The following is a 10,698-nucleotide window of genomic DNA, read 5'->3' as shown; positions in this document are numbered from 1 at the left end:
AGTGTCAAACCGAATCAAAGTACGACTAAACGACATAAGGAACAAGAATAAGAAGTTGAGTGATCAAGAATTGAAAGACCAAACACCCTACCGCCAAACAATTTTTTGAAAATAGGGTTTAGAAAATTTGTTTTAAAACGTGGGTATTTTAAAGTCAGATTCCCAAGACTTACTAGACTAATGTTTATTGGATTTTAATATTTTTTTACTTTTTATGAATAAGGTTTAATATAAAAGAAACAATAAAACAATAAGGACGTAATTCACTCCATAGAGAAACACGACTCAAAAACGAGAAAATATGCAAGAGTGGATGCGTGAATTACGTTAAACGTGGACTTAGGATCTGGTACTTACAGCCACACACTCCAAAGGGAGGGCCTGGTTATCTTAATGGTGCACTACCAATATATATGGAAATGAAAGGAAGTACACCAAACATATCAAAGGTCAGTCTTCATAGACAGGGTCATGTAAAAGGACATTCTCCACATCTAGGGACCTTAACTCGTGAAAATATTTTAAATGTTGGCCATTGACTTGAAAGGTAATGTTGTCCTTGGGATTTACCAAGGTGATTGCCCCATAAAGGGTGACTTCAGTAACCAGAAAAGGACCAGACCAACGGGTTTTTAATTTCCCTGGGAAAATAAGCAAACGTGAGTTGTAAAGCAAAACCTTTTGACCAACTATAAACTCTTTACGCAAAATCTATTTATCATGAATATGTTTCATGTTAGCTTTATAATCCTTTGCTAGATCATAAGAATTGCTACAGATTTCTTCAAGCTCATTTAATTGCAATTTGCGCTTTACACCAGCCTCATCAATATTGAAGTTCAGGCTTTTTATAGCCCACATAACACGGTGCTCTATTTAACGGGCAAGTGACAAGGTTTTCCAAACACAAGTCTAAAGGGAGACATTCCTATAGGAGTTTTAAAAGATGTCTGTTAGACGCTTAGACTAATCTTTCCGATCAGGATTGACTGTCATTTCTAATATTTTTTTAATTTCCCTATTAGAGACTTCTACTTGGCCGTTAGTTTGTGGATCATAAGGAGTTACCACCTTATGGCCACTAAAATGGCCACCACACGCTTTGTCATAGCAGAAGGATAAAACCTCATTATATTCCCACTGGGGAATGCAATGACGAATAATCTGATCTGTACAATATTTAAAAAGGTATGGCTCATCCTAGTAGTATAACTTAACTCTAGCAAAAAAAAATCTTACGTTCGCTTTTTGACCAAACATCAGGAATACTAACAGAAGCTAAAAAATTCACAATATTGGCATACCAAGGTGCAGAAAAAATGGAATAAAGGTGCTCATTATGAAAAGAATCAGGTATGGACTCAGAGTTACTATCAATGTCATTGGTTAGTCTAGATAAGTGATCGGCAACTACATTGTTGACCCCTCGTTTATCCTTAATTTCTAAGGTAAACTCTTGCAGGAGAAGGATCTATCAAATCAATCTCTGTTTAGCATCCTTTTTGGCGAGAAGGCACCTAAGAGCTGCATGGTTAATATACATTAAGGTCTTTAAACCAACCAAATATGGACGGAACTTATCTAAAGCATAAACCACATCTAAAAATTCATTTTCCATAGTAGTATAATTTCTTTGAGCATCATTTAAAGTCTTACTAGTGTAATAAATAATAGTGGACTTATCATCTAGTTTTTGGCCTAACACAACACCAACAGCATAATCGCTAGCATCACACATAAGTTCGAAAGGTTTATACCAATCGAGAGATTGTATAATCGCTGCAGATGTTAAAGCAGCTTTTAATGTTTCAAAAACCAGTTTGAAGTTATGATTAAAATCAAAGATGATATCTTTTAAATAAAGCAGATTAGTTTAAGGCCTAGCTAATTTGGAAAAATCCTTGATAAAACGCCTATAGAAATCTGCATGGCCTAAAAAGGCTCTAATGTCATAGATAGTCCGTGGTATAGGTAGAGATGCTATTTTATCTAATTTGGCCTTATCTACTTCGATGCTGTCACTAGATACAATATGACTTAGAACTATCCCTTTTTTAACCATAAAATGACATTTTTCCCAATTTAAAACAAGATTCTTTTCCTCACACCGTGTCAACACTTTGGAAAGGACAGGCAGTCACTGAAAAAGTTTCCATAAATAGAAAAATCATCCATGAAAACTTCCATAAAGCGATCCACCGTATTACTAAAAATATGAAGCATACACCGTTGGAAGGTACCAAAAGCATTACAAAACCAAATGGCATTCGTTTATATGTTCCAAAAGGACATGTGAAGGTAGTCTTGTCTTGGTCGTCAGGATTGTTAATGATATGAAAATAGCCAGAGTAGCCATCTAAAAATTAGTAATAAGCATGACCAGCTAGAAGTTCGAGCATCTGATCTATAAAATGTAAAGGAAAGTGAGCTTTTCGTGTCATAGCGTTTAAGCGTCTGTAGTCATTACAGATCCTCCATTTCATAGGAACTCATGTGGAAACATATTCACCATCATCATTATGTACAATGGTAACACCTGATTTCTTAGGAACTACATGAACGGGGCTAACACATTCGGTATTGGAGATGGGATATATGATACCCGTCATCGAGTAACTGTAAGGATTCTTCCCTGACCACCTCTTTCATGGTAAGGTTTAGGCGACGTTGAGGTTAGCGTGAAATCTTCGTATTATCCTCCAAATATATGCGATGTGTGCATACGCTAGGGTCAATCCCCTTAATGTCATCTAAGGACCACCCAATCATGGAACAATATTCCCTAATCACCCTAATCAAACGTGCCTCTTCATCAGTAGACAACTGAGAAGATATGATCACCAGATGACTACCATCCGGATCAAGATGGATATATTTCAACTCAGCAGGAAGAGGTTTAAGCACAAGGGTGGGAGGAATAGGTAGAAAGGCTTCTAGAGGGTCTTCGTCCTGAGTGGTAAAGACTTTTTTAGGTAAGAGGTCTTCAAACTCAGAAGATGGAGCTACAGAAGGATCCAAGATAGGAGTAGACTCAAAAAGGGCATTGACTTTCTCTACGTAGGAGTCATCGTCGAAGTCAGAACTTTCAAAGGAAAGGAATTGGTGCATCTGATTCTCAGGAAATGTATTGTTGAAATAATCTTGAGTTAAGCTCTCGATCATGCTAACTTCTCCATCGATAGTCATATTGGGTAACTGTTGCATCATTTTAAAAACATTCACCTCAACAGAAAGGTGTCCAAAGGATAGGGACATCGAACCATCATGGCAGTTAATGAGCGCGTTGGCGGTTGCCAAAAAGGGACGCCCTAAGATGATAGGAATAGAGTTGTTAGTGACTTCTGTGTCGAGGATAACGAAATTAGCTGGGTAGTAAAAATATTGAACTTTAACAAGCACGTTTTCAACGACACCCTTTGGATACTTAATAGAACGGTCAGCTAGCTGCAACATCATTTTAGTTGGTTGCATATCTTGTAGACCGATTTGTTTATATAAATAATAAGGGAGTAAGTTAACACTCGCCCCCAAGTTAATAGAGCAGTTTTCGTGTGGGTATCCTCTTAGGTGCATTGTACAGTAGGACGACTAAGGTCCTTATACTTAATGATTCTATTATGTTCAGATAGAGTGGGAAACTATTCAGTTAAAAAGGCGTCTTTTGGAATGTTTGTTTCCCGCCTAGTAGTGCACAACTCCTTTAAAAATTTAGCATATTGTGGTAATTTTTTAATAGCTTCAAGAAAAGGTAGGTTTATTGTTAGATTTTTAAAAACTTCCCTAATCTCATCAAAATTTGTATCCTTTTTTAACATGGCTAGTCTATAGGGAAACGGTGGTTTATCTCTATATTTAGCATATGGGTCAATAGGATTTTTATTCTTGGCCACTTTCCTATTGGGTTGTGGTTTAACTGGTACCTCTACAGGGGTTGGATCTTCAGTTTCTATTTCGGTATCTAGTAAAGTTTCATTTTCAATGACCACTGGTGGTGTATCATCGCGTTATCAACCACTTTACTAGAACGGAGAGTGGTGATGACATTTAACTCACCTACATTTAAATTTTTGTTACTAGTATTACCGATTACTTCAAAGGCTATGTTTGGCGTTTTAGGATTAGGTATAGCTTAACTTGGAAACACACCTTTTGGTTGGGCTTTATCTTGGATTAACTATTGTATGGATTGTTGAATGGATTGTAGAATCTGTTGTTGAGCTTGCATGTAGGCATCGAAACGATCCAGTTGTGAAGGTGTAGTGGCCACAGGTGGTGTGATAGGAACTATCTCACGTTGATTATTAACGGGTGGGTTATGATAGTTGTTATTAACCGGGACGATACCTTTATTATTATTATAATTATTATAATTATTTGGTCCTTGTACTTGTCTTGGTGGAGCTGGATTGTAGATGTTTGCTGGCTTAACATTTTGATTATTAAATCCTAGAGGTGCAACTAGTTGATTATTACGCCAACTGAAGTTGGGGTTTTGTCTCCAATGTGCGTTAGGAAGGTTATTAAAGGAGCAAACATTTTCTGGCTGTGTGGGTGGTTGTTCATAGGCAAAAGGACAATAGGAGTTGGTATCCTCAAGACTAAAATAGAAATTACATGGAAGAGAGTTGATGTTCATGACAAGAGTAGGCTTAAGGTGAACAGAAATGGCTTCTACCTTTTTTGTGAGGGATTTGATTAGAGTTCTAAGCTCGGGATCAGGTTTAACCTCAAACATATTGGTAGCCTTTGCTGTGGAAGAAGAATGAGCGGAGCGGGGGATGTCGTTACCCCCCAGTTATTATTATGCTTGGATTGATCTTCTAAAAATCTATAAGCCTCTGAGGCTCCTTTACTAAGGAAACTACCCCCATTCATTATATCAAGAACCTCCTTATGATGATGTGAAATCCCCTTGAAAAATGCATGAACAAGTGTGTCTTGCGCAAGGTTATGATGTGGACACTTTATAAGAAGATCAGTGTACCGGTTCTAGGCCTCTGAAAAGGATTCATGAGGGTTCTAGCGAAAGAAATGGATCTTTTGAATAATTTCATTTGTCTTTGGTGGTGGGCAAAACTGTTCCATTAATAATTAAACAAGTTTGGCCCATGAGTCCATGGAATTAGGCGTTTGGGCAGTTAACCAAGACGCCGCCTTATCGGCTAGGGTGAAAGGAAACACCCTCAGTTTAATTTGTTCAAACCCTACATTAGGATGATGGAATGTAGTGAGAACTTGTTCTATCCTACACATATGCTAATAAGGCTTTTTGTGGTCTAAACCATGAAAAACAGGTAACAAATTAAAATCCCCCACTGGGCCTGCAAGAACGATGCATGACTTAGGGCCAGCGTTTAGGGCATTGTAAAAATTAGAGAGAGGAGTCTCTGCTTCTTCAGCCATTGATGCATGTGTAGTGTGTGATATTCTAGATAGGCGTGTGCATTGACGTTTACGATAAATAACGTTAGATGGTTTTCTCTTACCAGACCTTAATGTCATGCAAGGCTAAGTCCAATATGAAAGAAACACGAACAACAGTTAAACAAAAGCCTGATATACTAGAATTAAACTCCTCTGACAGAAGAAATGAGGAGGGAAAGGAGGAGAACCTGAATGCCTCCTCGCTACGCTTATGAATACCGTCTTTAATAAGAATCTCAGTCACTACACCAGAAATGGCCAAAAACGACGGAAAAAACCGTCTTAAATCGAGATTTACGACGGAAAATAGTGTCCTAGAGTCCGTCGCGTATAGCCCTGTCGTTAATATTAACGACGGGAAATAGAGTAGTAAGTTGAATTAGAATTGCGACGGACTTGAGACAGTTTTTGCCGTCGTTAATATTAGGACACTTGAAACCGTCGCAAATTAAATTTTGTGTTGTAGTCGATGTTTTCATAACTAGAACTCGTCCAACCGTCGTGAATTTGTGTCTTAACTTTAGGACGTGCATTTCCGTCACCATTTCATTTTAGGGAAATCAATTAACGACCCTGTTCCCCGTCGTATTTGTTTAAAGTAATTTTTTTTGATATTCAATTTGTTTTCCCCTTGCTAAATGATATCTGATTTGAGGTTCTCAATTAATAAAATCAATTACACAAACAACATACTAAAACAACCTATTTCAAAAATTGATATATAATACATTGAAAATTTCCAAAAGTTACAATGTTTTCAAGCTTTTTGATTGCCAACAACTATATATACAACTCATGTATAAACAATCAATGACACTGTTACATATGGCTGAACTGAGTTGAGATCACAAGATAGGCTTAGGCCACTTCATGTTGACAAAATCAAACAAATGAAGATAAAATCAACCTGGTGATCTGCATCCTTCCAAAGTGTTAGTCTCTCTTTGTTCCAGCAAGACCCGAAATAAGGTATACGAAATACACAAGACGTAATATGCTATACTACGCATGAAAAATGAGTACTGATGATTTCTTGTGGTCTTTGTGCTCCTGCGAACATGTATAATGAAATCATATTATTAGTTATATAAACTCAAGGCATCAATAGGTGAAACATCTGTGTGCATGAAAAGAATACCAAGTCAAATAGGGCAAAGTACTACCAAAATTATTTCTAATTTTCTACAAAGCGATAAGTGCATCTACACTTTAAGGATGTCTAACTTTACAAGGAGTCATTAATAACATATGAAAGGAAAGTTCAAAAAAAAAAGAGAGAGAACTGTCTCAGTGTGGAGTTATATTATAAGTATCCCTCAAAGAAGGCACCCATGCACCCCCATGTATAATGTACGTACTCGGGCACTCATTTCAGTAATAGATGGAAAATAATACAAGGAAGAAAAAAAAAAACATCTGAGAGCAGTTCCGCGCATCTAATATCCCGAGTCATAGAGAGATCGGTAAAATAAGCGAGGATTCCAATCCAAAAATAAAGGTAGGAAAACCTTATCCATTTCATCTAAAAACATACAAAGAAATTCCCCATACAAACTCAAACAAAATCAAGAAGTAGATGACCAACCTGCCTCTGCTATTTCGAAATATAAGATCCAGTCAAATCTCGAAGCACATCCAACATTTCATTGAAGGTAACTTTCCCATTGCAATTCAGATCATAAACCTTGAAAATAACTATAACAAACAATTGTTAGAAAACAATAAAATCTCTTTTTTAAACCAAACACGAAGCACTTAACTTTGAGCTGTTATAACAAACCGACCGAAGTTTCAACTATCAACTTAACTAATTTATATCAAAGATTGCATCTAACTTACTTTGAGCATAAGTAAAGGCTAGTGGGAGATCAGAACTCAGCAAGATTCAAGCAGCAAGAAGCTTTTGTATGTCATTCGCAACACCAAAAGAAATGCATTAGTCATAAAAATGAATATGGGTATATAGCATGCTATTTTTCTCTTTTATTAATTTTACTACTCAATAATGTAAGAACTTGAAAACACCCCCGTCCACAAACATTCCACTTAGATGCAAGCTGGTACAGTGAGGTACTAATGAACAACAAATGTTAGAACTTAGATTTGGCCAGCTCTATGGACCTAAGTACGCAAATGAGTAAACAAGGTTCTACATTTCGGTTATGCAAGGTTTAAGCCTCCCGCCTCCTATGTCTTATCCATCACTCACGGTGACGGCTCAAAAGTGCAAATATGCTTTTAGGAATATTTTGCCTTTCAGGAATAAATCTGAACAGTTATGTTGAGCGATTCTGAACAAAACGAAAAAGATAAAAAATAAAAAAATAAAACACCGATAAAAAACATTAATCATTCAAGTATGTGTTCTTGATTATTGACTTCTTTACGAGTTTTCTTCTACCTCGAGCTTAGAATCACTAGGATATTAACATGTTGCCGATTAAGATGTCCCAAGAGAGAGATTGAAGCTCTAATGCTCCACGGAAGCTTCGTAAATACTGAAGCTTAGCTTGTTTTGGAAAACACGGTCATCAACTCCCTTATCCTTTGTATTCAAATCGATAGTTTAGTAACAAATTCAGTTTTACTAAGAACACGGACAAATTCACTTCTCATCTTCTCTATTGTCCATTACTCTGTACTCGAAGTTACTTCAGTTGGCTTAATCAAATGTTATAATCGCTATAGTGTTATATTATAAGTGGTATGTTGTCGCGCATAATAGAGTAAAGCGCGAAGTGAACAACTTGAAAACATTTAATGTATTATAGTCAATTGAGTCGCTTTAAAAAGAAAGGGGTCTTGCAACAGCAGAACATGGTTTAGAAAATATTATTGCGACAACTTGGTCTTTGCAATCGAAAGCCGAAGGAATGACAACAGTATTCACAGATTAAATTAAATGCATCATGTTTCTACCAAACCTAGCATACATAGTCTTAAGAATGTCAATCAAGTACCTCTTGATTCTTGAAATGCTTTTTAAGAGTAACATGAACGCATTACCTCAATTTGGAAAGGAGAGGTCGTGGGAGGGTATCTTTCCACAACCTTACCATTTTTGTCAACCAAGAATTTCTCAAAATTCCATTTGATCAGTCACCTTAAAACCCTCCCGCACTAGACTTGAGAACCGATAGACTGGAGCAAAGATTTGGTCCGTTCACATCAACCTATAAAATTTAAAGAACACTAAGCAAGTACTGTTCAATGAGTGTTTGCATGGGAATCGTTAGCAATTGACACACCTTGTCAAAAATAGGGAACTCGCTTTACATCTTGTACAAGCAACCGCTTAATCTCGAATTTGAACCAGGCTCTTGACCACCGAACTGGTTGAAAGGAAAAGCCATAATCTCAAGTCCTGCATATGTAAAGGTAGATTTTGAGACAAACCATAAATGCAAAACTAGAGAGAGAGAGAGAGAGATCAAATTTAGAATACGGGTAAAAGAAATTAGGGGTTTGACTTAATTACCTGGCATAAGGAGTCATCTTCATGTGACAACTAAGAGAGTAACTTTTGCTAATATATAGATTCCTCTTTCCTACTTTTATATGTACTATTAAGATAGTTGTTTACCAAAAGCGTGAAGGAGGATTGCAGTTTATGTCGGATATTGATAATGAATATGTTCACATAAATAAAAACTTTACAAACTAATACCTAAAAATCCACAACACAAATTAAACATGCTACATAATCGGAAAATTTCTCATCAACCACCTTGAACGAAAACAGACGTATCTTTCTCAATATAGTTTGGAAAGAGACAAATCCAATTAGGTTTGAAACTAGACTCATAGAACTAAAACTTACCTTAAGACCTTGAAAGCTAAATTTTATTCAGAAAATCACAGACGTTGACAGAACCTGCTGAACTGTCAGCTCGAGAACTAATTCATCACTCTGAAGTAAAACAGTCATAACTATCACTATATAACTTAGAATGGAACAAACCAAAATGGATATAAAACTGCACTCGAAATTCTACAGCTTCTGTTCAGACCAACCAAGCAAATTCCACATAAAACTTTTAATGAAGCCGACTAAACACAGAACATGGGCTGGAAAATCCTAGTTAACATAGCTGTGCTAAAACAGTTGTATCTTTTTCTATATATATTGGATTGAAACAAATCCAATTGGATATCAAAGTTAAGTAAGAGTTCTACAACTTCTATTTGAACCTCAAAACCTAGTTCCTACTCACAAATCCACACAAGTCAGCACAATAGACCACAAAAGGAAAGACAAACAAAACTAAGTTATCCTATTTGTCATAATTTCAAACTCTACAAACCCAAGTTTCTAAGTTTTAGAAACATATCAACCCCAAACATGAAGAATTTACCCAAAAGCGTTAATGAGGTGCATTGATGTTAAAAGTGATTTCTTATCTGTACTTAGGAAAAAAGGAAATGCATCGGATGCACTTGCAGAGAACCGCACCTAGTGATTATAGCTAACCGATAGTACTCACTCAATAGTCTTTGGTGAATGTACAACTCGGACACAAATAGAAGCATCAATATGTTATTGAAATTTGAAAGTACTTTCAGAACAGCTATAAACAATTAATATCTAAATAGGATAAGGAAACTACTAGCAGGTAACTAAGTTGTCTTTATGTTTCTCTTGTTGATAAGGAACGAGATAACTTCATGTTTTTTTTAAACGGTAAATCTAATTAAGTAGTGTATCAAAATGCAAATCAATTTGCAAAAGCAAAAGGGAAAACAAAGAAACATTACATCGATCATATCACTAAAGGAAGAATAACATCACTCAATTTCTTGAGGCATTTTCAATTTCGAATGATAACACTTTTTTGACTGTGCAATCTCCATAAGCCCCTTCGACTATTTCACCAACCCATCAACCACAACCTGCACTATGCCCGCGGAAACATGGCAATTAGAGCCAATACTCTTTTCACAAAGCTTAAGAGCAAGACCAAACTCCCCTTTCCCACAAACACAGGGAATGAGTGCCTCAAAAGTGAACCAATCCAGAACAACATATTATCATATACGCTTTTAGCTTCATCCAGATTCCCGTTATTGCCATACCATTTTATAAAAACATTATACGTAAAAAGATTAGGTTTCTCTACATTATTCCCAAGCTGTTCAACTAATTCAGCTGCCTCCGATATTAACCAAACCCTGCAACTTAGCATAATAACTTATTATATCCGGGACAATCCCACTCTCTTCCATCCTAGCCCAAATCCTCAAACTTACCATCCCTATAAAACCCATTCAGCAGTG

At 36.4% G+C, this 10,698-nt stretch overlaps 1 long non-coding RNA gene across 1 annotated transcript; it reads right to left on the bottom strand.

The window, feature by feature from the left end:
- Window positions 1–6,114: 6,114 nt before the first annotated feature.
- LOC147476867 (uncharacterized) lies at window positions 6,115–7,292 on the bottom strand. The gene is made up of 3 exons (XR_015208991.1): window positions 7,264–7,292; window positions 7,010–7,119; window positions 6,115–6,474 (listed from the first exon to the last, which is right to left on the bottom strand). It is a non-coding gene; the product is annotated as an uncharacterized LOC147476867 (long non-coding RNA).
- Between the last annotated feature and the right edge of the window lie 3,406 nt (window positions 7,293–10,698).

Source organism: Coptis chinensis, chromosome 9 (genome assembly GCF_015680905.1).
Source record: "Coptis chinensis isolate HL-2020 chromosome 9, ASM1568090v1, whole genome shotgun sequence".
NCBI lineage: Eukaryota > Viridiplantae > Streptophyta > Magnoliopsida > Ranunculales > Ranunculaceae > Coptis > Coptis chinensis.
Note: the sequence above shows the minus strand (reverse complement) of the source record. Positions and strands in the feature narration are given on the sequence as shown.